Here is an 11,493-nt window from a genome sequence, read left to right on the forward strand (position 1 = left end):
TAATTTTTTATTGATTTTATGGGGTGTCATTGGTTAATAAAATTATATAGGTTTCAAGTATAAAATTCTATAAGACATCATCTGTATATTGTATTGTGTGTTCACCACTCCAAGTTCATGTTTTATTTTCAAAAGAAATACTCTTCAACATTTCTATTTCCTGTGATTCTGCCCTGTGTAATGTGTAACCTACATGCCATCAGGGAGTTCAGGCGTTTGAGCATTAGCTTCTTCCCCTTCTCCTGGGTGGTGCCATTCATAATAGAACAATATCTATGATATTTCTCCCTGAAATTCTGAGTGTTTAGTGTTTGGTTCTAGTAGTGCTGGGTGGACCTACTCTTTGTCAATTCCAAGGCCAACCTGAGGCTTGCTAGGCAAGTCTTGAGTGTAAGTCTGTGAAGTCACCGCTTTAGGTCACAGCCAGGGCATTTCTCACAGACCCTGAAATCATAGAAGGTGCTTAAGAATGCTAGTTCCTAGGCTCTGCCGACTCGGAACCCCAAGTGGGCCCAGGAACCTGCATTTAGAACAATCCTCTCTTGGCTCTGGCACACACTAGCCTTGGGGACACTTGGTCTTCAGAGCATAACTGTTTCTCAGCCCCTCCCCGAAAAGACATTTTTCCAGGCAAACTGCCATCCTGGGCATGCCCCTGGGAGGCCTCGCCCGACCTTCTTCTCTGTGGAAGATATGGAATAAAGTGCCTCCCAGGCCTCATCTCCTGAAAAGCACAGAACGGCATCTCCGAGAAACGTCTCGTTTGAAACAGCACACACGTCTGTCCGGCAGAGCCTGGGTTTTTCCTGTCCTCCAGTGGGTTTCTCGGGCACAGACGCTGGGGAGCCACTGGGCAGGTGTGGTGACCCAAGGACCGTGTGCAAATTCCCCTCCAGGCAACAGTCAGGCTCAAAGCCCCCAAGTGTGTCCCTCCCATGCCCTGGCTGATGCTCCTCACCCCAGCAGTCTCCTGGTACATGTTTTTAGAAGTAAAGCTTCACTGGCCACTCAGAGAGAGTAAACCATTAAAACACAACTACGTTAGCAATAACGAATTCATTATGCGTAACTACAGCACAGCATAACACATCATGTAACAATGGACTTTGAAACACAGAAATGGATTTAGATAAAAGCACTGCCTACACACCAATAAATTTTAAAACGCATGTACTTTAAGATACTACATAATGATTACAAATCGGAACTTAGGTATTGTCTTCATAAATAGTTTCTGCTTTCTTTTTTTCCTGGTCATGAGAACTGTGGTTTTTGGCCAGCTCATTTTGGACTACTTCTCGATGCTACCTGAAGAGCACAAACAACTGTAACTATAAACAATCAACATGACCTGGGATGGAAATGGTGTAGGCCAACCTCAATGGCTGCCCACCCGGCCCGCCTCACAGATAGCTGATTTTCACGGGCCCTACTTGGGAGCAGGCTGTGCCTTCGAGGGTGCTGCTTGGTGGTGGGTGCCCTCCCCACAGGCACCTCTCTCACCCGGCTGCTCTGCAGAGCACCTTCAGGCCCAAACCAGCCTTCTCCAGTTCTAGAGGAGCCCCAGCAATAATCCAAAGTGCAGGAAGGTCCTCATCTCGCAATCCCAGCTAGCCAGCACGCTGGTAGGAGCTCAGAGTTAAAGGTATCTGGACAGTGAAAAATAGCACAGAATTGTTACGCGTGACCTCATCAGTCCCTCAGAATCTTCCTCTAAGCACCCTGGCTCTTCCATTTGGTTTTCTGAAGTCCTTGCTGATCAAAAGTGGCATCGAAGGTAAAGCATAGATGAGGACCCTTAACTAACAGGCAAGTGAACCTGCCAGTGGTCAGGCAAAGGAAAAGCAGGAGCTACTCGGGACCTATTACAAACCAGGCTTTGTGTTGGCCCTGGAGAGACAAAATGTGTAAGACTCTGACCTTGCGATCTTTTCTATACGGACAGAGCCGCTCAATGACTTGGCTTCAGCTGCATTCGGGCCCTCCCGGCATTCAGACGTCCAGAGAGGACAACTTGCTCAGAAGGGCCACCTGCTCTCCAGGTGGTTGAGTTAGTGTCCCAGGTTCCACAGCCAATATGAATCATGTTAAGGGCTGTTGGCAAAAACACTTGGCTTAAATAGGTCAGCTGGGACTCAGAGCGAGGGCAGAGCCATGCCCTGAGGGCGATACCAGTCAAAAGATTGGATGTCACTCAGTCTGACTTTCCCCACCCAGTGTTAAGGGGATGAATCTCATGATGTCAAGCTCAAGGCTCACCCAGATGTGATGTAACTTCCTGTAATTCGAGTATATAATAAACAGCTTTCAGTGCAGGTGCTCTCTCTGTGTCTGTCCCTCCATCAGAGGGCAGGCTCTCTCTGTCTGTCCCTTGAGTCAGAGGGCAGACACCACACCCAGCCCAAGCTTTTAATCTATTTTGTGTCTGTTTTTCTTTATTCTTTAATCCCAAAAGCGCCTCCTAACTTGTACGAACCGGTTCACGTCTCCCTCTCCATGCGGGACGCTGAGAAAGGAGACCCCAGCCCCAACCGCCCGGCATAAGTCAAATGGACAGTTCCCCCAAAAAGGGACACTGAGGGGCCAAAATGAAAGGTGTCCATGTATCTCAGTCAGCCCTGAGATAGTGCTCAGACCCAGCTATGGCTGAGTACATTCCCTGTGAGTGCATGTCCGCTGGGGGGTGTAGGTTGCAGACCCAGCAGTGTAGGAGTTGACATGTTTGCAGTCAGCGCTGGTCCCGCCTGGGCCAGGTCACAGCACTTCTCACTTGAGTACCCACCTGGGGCTCTGGCAGTCAGGGTTACTAAGGATCCACATAGGGTTCCCCCGAGCTACAGGAAAGACGGGACCCACACCATCCTGTCCTGTGGCCTCCTCAGTTTTTACTAGATTTAAGCTATTCTGAGGCAGCAGGGAGATTTTTTGAGCTGCACTTTCAAGTGTAAAACCAGAGAGAAAATGCAGCAGAACTTCTCAGCTCCCGCTGACGAGGGAAGGCAGGGCCTGCGGGTGGGAACCTGTTGGGTATGCTTGCCAAGGGCTGCAGTGGTAATCCCCAAAGGTACTCCAGTTTTGCTGAAGGTACCTCCACTAACTTATATTTCTAACACCATGCTTAAATTTATAATTCAGACTTATTTTTAAAATGCTTTATTTTGCAATAATTGAAATTTACAGAAAAGTTGCAAGGATGATACAAAGATTCTAAGGAGAAAAAATGGAACATGATTTTTTTTAAAAAAGATACAAAATAAAAAGGATACTCCTGGGACCCTTTCACCCAGATTCACCCTGTTTTTTTTACATTCTGCATTTATTTTATTTTTTCTCTTTCTCTATACTTACAGACACATGTAAGAGAATGTCCTCATTCTGAGGAAATACACTGTTTGTGTACATACACATATAGTGTTTTATAGAGAAAGTATATACATAGTATGTAAGATTTACAGATTTATAGTGTAACTAGAGGCCCAGTGCATGAAATTTGTGTATGGGTAGGGTCCCTAGTGGCTGCTGGCTGGGACCTCCCTTCCCCCAGCTGCCTGCCACCACCGCCGACTGGTGTGGGGCCAGCCAGGGGGAGGGGTCGTGGGCGGTTGGCCAGACGGCCCCGCCTCCTAGTCAAACTCCCAGTGGAGGGGACAATTTGCATATTAGGCTTTTATTATATAGGATATGTGCACATTTTTTAGCCATTTGAGAGGAGGTTGCAGACATCATGCTCCTTTACCCTTAATACTGAAGTGTGTATCTACACTAATAAAAGACAAACATGCAAATTGACCATACCTTCTCTATGCCTTAAGCCACGCCCACCAGCCAATCAGAGCAACTATATGCAAATTAACTCAACCAAGATTGTGGCCGGCAGCCACGGAGCTGAAGTGAGCAGGAGGCTTGGTTGCTCCAGTGATGGAGGAAGCCAAGCTTCCCGGCCGGCTCTGAGCTCCACTCAAAGCAACAAAGTTTCAATTATAGAAGATAAATAAACCCCAGATACCTGCTTTCAGCCAGCCATGGCCACAGAGCTGGAGTGAGCAGGAGCCAGCTCTGAGCTCCACGGAAGGTAACAAAGTTTCAATTATAGAAGGTCAATAAACCTCAGAATAAAAAAGAAAAAAAGGAGAGGCTGGAAGCTTCTGTTGCCGGGGGAGCTTGGCCAGCCTGAAAACAGCCCTCAGCCCCTCACCCAGACTGACCAGGAACCCCAGTGGGGCCCCCCCACCCTAAAGGGGCTGTGGCCAGCCTGAAAACAGCCATCAGCCCCTCACCCAGGCTGGCCAGGCACCCCAGCGGGACCCCCACCCTGATCCGGGACACCCTTCAGGGCAAACCAGCTGGCCCCCACCCGTGCACCAGGCCTCTATCCTATATAATAAAAGGGTAATATGCAAACTGACGCAAACAGCATAAAGACTGGGAATGACTGGTCACTATGACACACACTGACCACCAGGGGGCAGATGCTCAATGCAGGAGCTGCCTCCTGGTGGTCAGTGAGCTCCCACAGGGGGAGCTCTGCTCAGCCACAAGCCAGTCTGACGGCTTCCAGTACAGCAGTGGTGGTAGGAGCCTCTCCCGCCTCCTCAGCAGCGCTAAGGATGTCTGACTGCAGCTTAGGCCTGCTCCCACTGGCAAGTGGACATCCCTCGAGGGCTCCCGGGCTGCCAGAGTGATGTCTGACTGCCAGCTTAGGCCCAATTCCCCAGGGAGCGGGCCTAAACCAGCAGGTGGTCATCCCCCAAGGGGTCCCATCCTGTGAGAGGGCACAGGCCAGGCTGAGGGCCCCCCTCCCGAGTGCACAAATTTTTGTGTACTGGGCCTCTAGTTTCTTAATAAGGACATTCTTTTCCCTCACCACACAGCACACCTATTGAATTCAGATGATTTACCATTGACACTTTATGTAATCTACCAGGCTTAAACATCTCAAAAGCCTTCTTTACAGCAACTCCTTTTCCTGGTTTGGGATTGATTGCTGCATTGCACTGCTGTGTCCCTCTGGCCTCCTTTAACCTGGAACTCTCTTTCCACCTTTGTCTTTCGTACTGTGGACATTTCTTAGTACCACCATCGTCTGTTTATTTTATAGACTACCCTCTGTTTCTGCCTCTGGCTCTCTCACTGTTGGATTTATGGCAGGCCATTTTGGCTCCAGTGGTGGGGTGACCCAGGGGTCACAGGTCAAAGGCACAGATTTTCATCTGCTCTACATGGGCTCTATGCATTTGATCACTTGGTTAAGCACTGTCCAGTTTCTCTTCTTTATAATTATGATTTTCCCACTTTGTGATGAATAAGTCATTTGTGTGGGAAATTATTACACATTTCACCAAGCTGTCAGAACAAAATAAAGAAAAACTGTCTGCATATGACTTGGCATAGAAAAATTATCTCCCTAAGTAAGTATTTAACAGGATCTGAAAGGGAGAGTCCCTGTGTCCAAGCCATGGATTCCCCGAGGCCCAACAGCAGCACCTTGCAAAGCTCCATAGACCGACAGCCACCTTGCCCCTCCTTAAAGAACTTCCCAGGACCACCACCGGCCTGCTGCTCAGGGCCAGGGTCACTACATCTTTTTGAGTTTCTTGAAGAGAATGTTGGTCTGGAATTCCCATCCCGATGCAAATTCCCTCTTTCCCCTCTGGAAACTCTGAATATGCTCACTTTCTGCATAAAGTTTATTTGGGGAGTCCTCCCTCCACCCCAGGTGACAGTAATTCATGCCCTCCTCCTGCTCTCCACCTGCAAATCAAAACCTCTTCCCCAGCACAGTGTTTCATGGGAGGCCTCCTAGAAAAATTGTCTAATTAAATGGAGTCAGCTGCTCAACCCTAGAGAGCTTGCATTCTTCTAAACGTTACTTTTTCACCAAATAAGTCTCTGATTGCTAGAACCTCAGGTGAAATTTTTCCCTCTTGGGAAAAGATGTGTGAGACAACACAGGAGGCAGCCAGTGCCTGGGCACACGGCCTTGCAGGGGTCCCTGGCCAAGACACCCAGGGGAGCCAACAGCACCAGCACCCAGAGCACCTCACACTCCGGGGATAGTTTCAACGCCACAAGGGCACAGAGCACTTTTCAAGGGAAATGAATCGCTTCGATCCCTGGCGTTAACTTTACATCCATGACCCTGGAAGGAAACCCCACATTTTTGTTATAATTTTACTTATATATAAAAATAGAATAAGGAGATGATCTTCAGGGGGACAGGAACATTGATAAGACGCACAGTTTGACCACATTCAGGCCTTAACAAGCTGATGAAGTTAACCCAGACTGAGTCATTCTCTCACACAGCAGAGGACATGTTTCTCAGACAGACCTTTGATAACTAGGTGGTTTTGGGGGGCGAGGAGGCGGGAGAGGGGAGGCAGTTACCCCACCCTGTTAGGAGACCTCTTGCCCTACCCTGTGGTTAGCAGACTGAGGCTAATCAAGCCTGAATACAATCAGACTACAGGCAGAGGCTTTGACTCTTTGCCAGATCTCCTCTGGGCCCAGGGCTAGGAAAAGCAAACCATGGTGCACATCTTGGTCTTTTCCAAAGACACCAAGCCCCAGCAAAGGGAGCCACAAGCTGTGGATTGCTATCTCCAAACAGGGTATTCAGGTCCAGTCCGAAACAGTGTTCTGCACTAGAGGCTGGGAGTAATAGCAGGTTTACCTAATACATAGACACAAACCCAAACAGGCAGGCAAAATGGGAGACAACAACACCCAAATGAAAGAACAAGAGTATTCTTCAGAAGAAGAGCTAAACATAAGAAGAGATAAGACATTTATCAGATATAGAGTTCAGAATAATGATGGCAAAGATGCTCAACAGCATGAGAAAAGATACAGTAACTATGAAAAAAGACCAGTAAGAAATAAAGAATGACATGGAACTAATAAAGAACACATTGGAAGGAATACACGGAAGTTTAGGGAAAGCCAAGGATTGGATCAGTGAATTTGAAGACAGGTTAGGAAAAAAAGCAACCAGAGAACCAAAACAACAACAACAAAAAACAAGTAAAAAACAGGACAGCTTAAGGGAGCTATAGAACAACATGAAATGTAACAATATTCACATAACTAGAGGCCCAGTGCATGAAAATTTGTGCACTCGGGAGGAGTCCCTCAGCCCAGCCTGCGCCCTCTTGCAGTCCGGGACCCCCTTGGGGGATGTCCACCTGCCGGCTTAGGCCTGCTACCCGGGGGATCGGGCCTACGCTGGCCATCAGACATCCCTCTGGTAGCCTGGGAGCCCTCAGGGAATGTCCACCTGCCAGTTTCAGCCCACTCCCCAGGTAAGCCACAGTCGGACATCCTTAGCTCTGCAAAGGAGGCGGGAGAGGCTCCCGCCACTGCCACTGCACTCGCAGCAGTCAGCCCAGCTTGTGGCTAAGTGGAGCTCCCACTGTGGGAGCACACTGACCACCAGGGGGCAGCTCCTGCATTGAGCGTCTTCCCCCTGGTGATCAGTGCGTGTCATAGTGACCAGTTATACTCGGTCGTTCCGCCATTAGGGTCAATTTGCACATTACTCTTTTATTATATAGGATAGGTGTACCAGAAGGAGAATAAAATGATCAGGGCATAGAGAATGTGTTTGAAGAAATAATGGCAGAAAACTTCCCTAACACAGTAAAGGAGAAAGTCACATAAGTCCAGGAGGCACAGAGAGTCCCAAGCAAGCAGAACCCAAATAGGCCCATGCCTAGACACATCATAAAATGCCAAAGATTAAAGACAAAGCGGGAATCTTAAAGGAAGCAAGAGAAAAGCAATTTGTTACCTATAAAGGAGCTCCCATAAGGCTGTCAGCTGATTTCTCATCAGAAACTCTACAGGCCAGATGGGAATGGCATAAAGTATTCAAGATAATCAAAAGCAAGGATCTAAAACCAAGAGTACTATATCCAACAAGGTTATCATTTAAAATAGATGGTGAAATAAAGCGCTTCCCAGACAAAAAGGCTAAAGGAGTTTATCACCACCAAACTAGTACTGCAAGAAATGCTAAAGGAGCTGCTGTAACGAGAATAAATATATAGAGAGAAACCTAGGCATAGAGAATTAAAACAGCAATAAGTAAGTACCTATCAATAACAACCTTAAATGTAAATGGATTAAAGGCTTCAATCAAAAGACACAGGGTAGCTGAACGGATACAAAAACATGATCCAATTATATGCAATCTATAAGAGATCCACCTCAGGACAAAAGACTCAGCTGCAAAAAGTCAATGGGGGGAGAAGAGGGACATGTGCAATACTTTCAGCAATAAAGAATTATTTTTTAAAAAGAAATAACTGTCAGAGCTTAAGTTTCACATGTAAGTAGTTTTGCCTTACAGTTTTAGGCTGAAACATTTTCAAGTCTGCAGCATAAGCTAATTAAAGGCCATTCAGAGTTAAATAAGACCACAGTTCTTCAACCACTTAAAAATGCAAACACCATTCTTAACTTAAGGACTGTATATACGCAAGTTATATTTAGCCCATAGGCCACAGTTTATCAACCTCTACTGCATAAATTCTTATATTCCCAGTAAATGTAAGTGCCTATCTCCTCACAAACTTTGTAGTCAGTATACATTAACTTTAAAGTTTAATTTGAAATTACACTTTTCCAATTTATACTTATTTGAGTATTAATAAAGTCAAATACTTTTCATGAAAAGAAAAACAAGAAAAGACTCACACAGAATGAGAGTGAAGGGATGAGAAAAAATTCCATGCAAATGGAAATGAAAAATAAAGCTGGGGTAGCAATATTCATATCTGACAAAATAGACTTCAAAATGAAGGCCATCCCAGGAAACAACAAAGGTCACTACATAATACTAAAGAGGATATAACCCTGGTAAACATATATGCCCCTAATATAAAAGCACCTCAACATATAAAAAAAAAACTTCTGGAGGACTTTCAGAGATTAACATCAATACAGTCATAGCAGGGGACTTTAACACACCACTGACTTCACTGTTAACAGGAAACAGTGACTCTAAATGACACAATGGATCAGATGGATTTGACATTTGTAGAACATGTCACCCTAAAGCTTCAGAATATATATTCTTTTCAAGTGCACATGGGTCATTCTCAAAGATAGACCACATGTTAGGACACAAAACAAGTCTCTCAAAGTTGAAGATTAAAATTATAACAAGCAACTTCTCAGATCACAATGGAATGAAATTAGAAATCAGCTACAGTAAAAAAACTCAAAAACATTCAAACACATGGAGGCTAAATAGCATGTTATCAAACAATGAATGGGTTCCCACAGAGATCAAGGAAGAAATAAAAACTTCTTGGAAACAAGTGAAAATGAACCCACAACAAAGCCAAATCTCTGGGACACAGCAAAAGCAGTCTTGAAAGGGAAATTCATTGCACTATAGGCCTACCTCAAAAAAACAAGAAAAATTAATAATAAACTATTCAACCCTACAACTTAAAGAATAAGAAAGAGAACAAAAAAAGCCCAGAGTAAGTGGAAATAAGGAAATAATAAAGATTAGAGCAGAAATAAATGACATAGAGACTCAAACAAACAAACAAAAAAAGCAATGAAACCAAGAGCTGGTTCTTTGAAAAGATAAACAAGATTGATGAACCACTAGCCAGACTCATCAAGAAACAGAGAGAGGACCCAAATAAATAAAATCAGAAACGAAAGTGGAGAAGTAACAACTGACACCACAGAAATACAAAGGATTGTAAAAACATACTATGAACAACTATATGCCAACAAGCTGGACAATGTGGATGAAATGGGCAAATTCCTAGAAAAATACAATCTGCCAAAACTGAATCAGGAAGAATTAGAAAACCTGAATATGCCAATAACAACTGATGAAATAGAAGCAGTAATCAAAAAAACTGCCAGCAAACAAAAGCTCTGGTTCAGAAGGCTTCACAGGTGAGTTTTACCAAACATTCAAGGAAGAAGTAACACTTATACCCCTCAAATTATTTAAAAAAAAAAAAAGTCAAGAGGAAGGATTACTTCCAAGCTCTTTTTATGAGGCCAACATTATCCTAATTCAAAAACCAGATGAAGACACTACAAAGAAAGAGAATTACAGGCCAATATCCCTGATGAACATGGATGTTAAAATCCTCAACAAAATATTAGCAAATCGGATCCAGCAATATATTTAAAAGATTATACACCATGACCAAGTGGGATTTATTTTGAGGATGCAAGGCTAGCACAATATTCATAAATCAATAAACGTGATACATCACAAACAAATTGAAAGGCAAAAATCACATGATCATATTAAATAGGCACAGAAAAAGCATTCAACAAAATCCAAGATCCATTTTTGATAAAAACTCTCACCAAAGTGGGAATAGAGGGATCATATCTCAACATAATAATGGGCATATATGACAAACCTACAGCTAACATCATACTCAATAGGAAAAAAACTAAAATCATTTCCCCTAAGAACAGGAACAAGACAGGCATTCACCACTCTTATTCAACATAGCACTGGAAGTCCTAGTCACAGCGATCAGACAAGAAAACATAAAAGGCATCCAAATTGGAAAGGAGAAAATAAAACTTCCATTATTCTCAGATGACATAATATTGTACATAGAAAAAACTTAAGAATTCCACAAAAAAACTACTAGATTTAATAAATGAATTCGGCAAAGTAGCAGGATACAAAATTAACACACAGAAATTGATGGCTTTTTTATACACTAATAATGAATTCTCAGAAAGGAAAACTAAACCACTGCAACATTTACCACTGCAACAACAAAAAATTAAGATACCTAGGAATAAACTTAACCAAGAAGGTAAAAGACTTGTACTCGGAAAATTATAGGATGTTGAACAAAGACAGAGAGGAATATATAAACTAGTAGAAGAATATACTGTGTTCATGGATTGGTAGACTTAACATCATTAAAATGTCCTTACTAACCAAAGCAACCTACAGATTCAATGCAATCCCTATTAAAATACCAACAGCATATTTCACAGATCTAGAACAAATACTCCAAAAATTTATATGGAACCACAAAAGACCCCGAATAGCCGCAAGAATCTTGAGAAAGAACAAAGTTGGAGGAATCACAATACCAGATATCAAGTTATACTACAAAGCCACTGTACTCAAAATAGCCTGGGTGGCACAAGAATAGGCATATAGATCAATGGAGCAAAACAGAGACTCCAGAAATTGACTTAAGGCATTACACTCAATTAATATTTGACAAAGGAGGCAAGAGCATATGATGGAGTCAAGACAGTCTCTTCACTAAATGGTGTTGGGAAAATTGGACAGATACATGCAAAAAAAATTAAATAAGACCACCAACTTACATCATACACAAGAATAAACTTACCATTATAAACTTTTGAACAATAATAGATACAGAGGCAGAGCTGCCTCAAACAGATTGTCAAACTGCAGCAGGAAGGCCGGGGAGGGTTGGGGGGCAGGAGGTAGGGGGGTAAGAGATCAACTAA

This window comes from Myotis myotis, unplaced genomic scaffold (genome assembly GCF_014108235.1).
Source record: "Myotis myotis isolate mMyoMyo1 unplaced genomic scaffold, mMyoMyo1.p scaffold_m19_p_31, whole genome shotgun sequence".
NCBI classification, from domain to species: Eukaryota; Metazoa; Chordata; class Mammalia; order Chiroptera; family Vespertilionidae; genus Myotis; species Myotis myotis.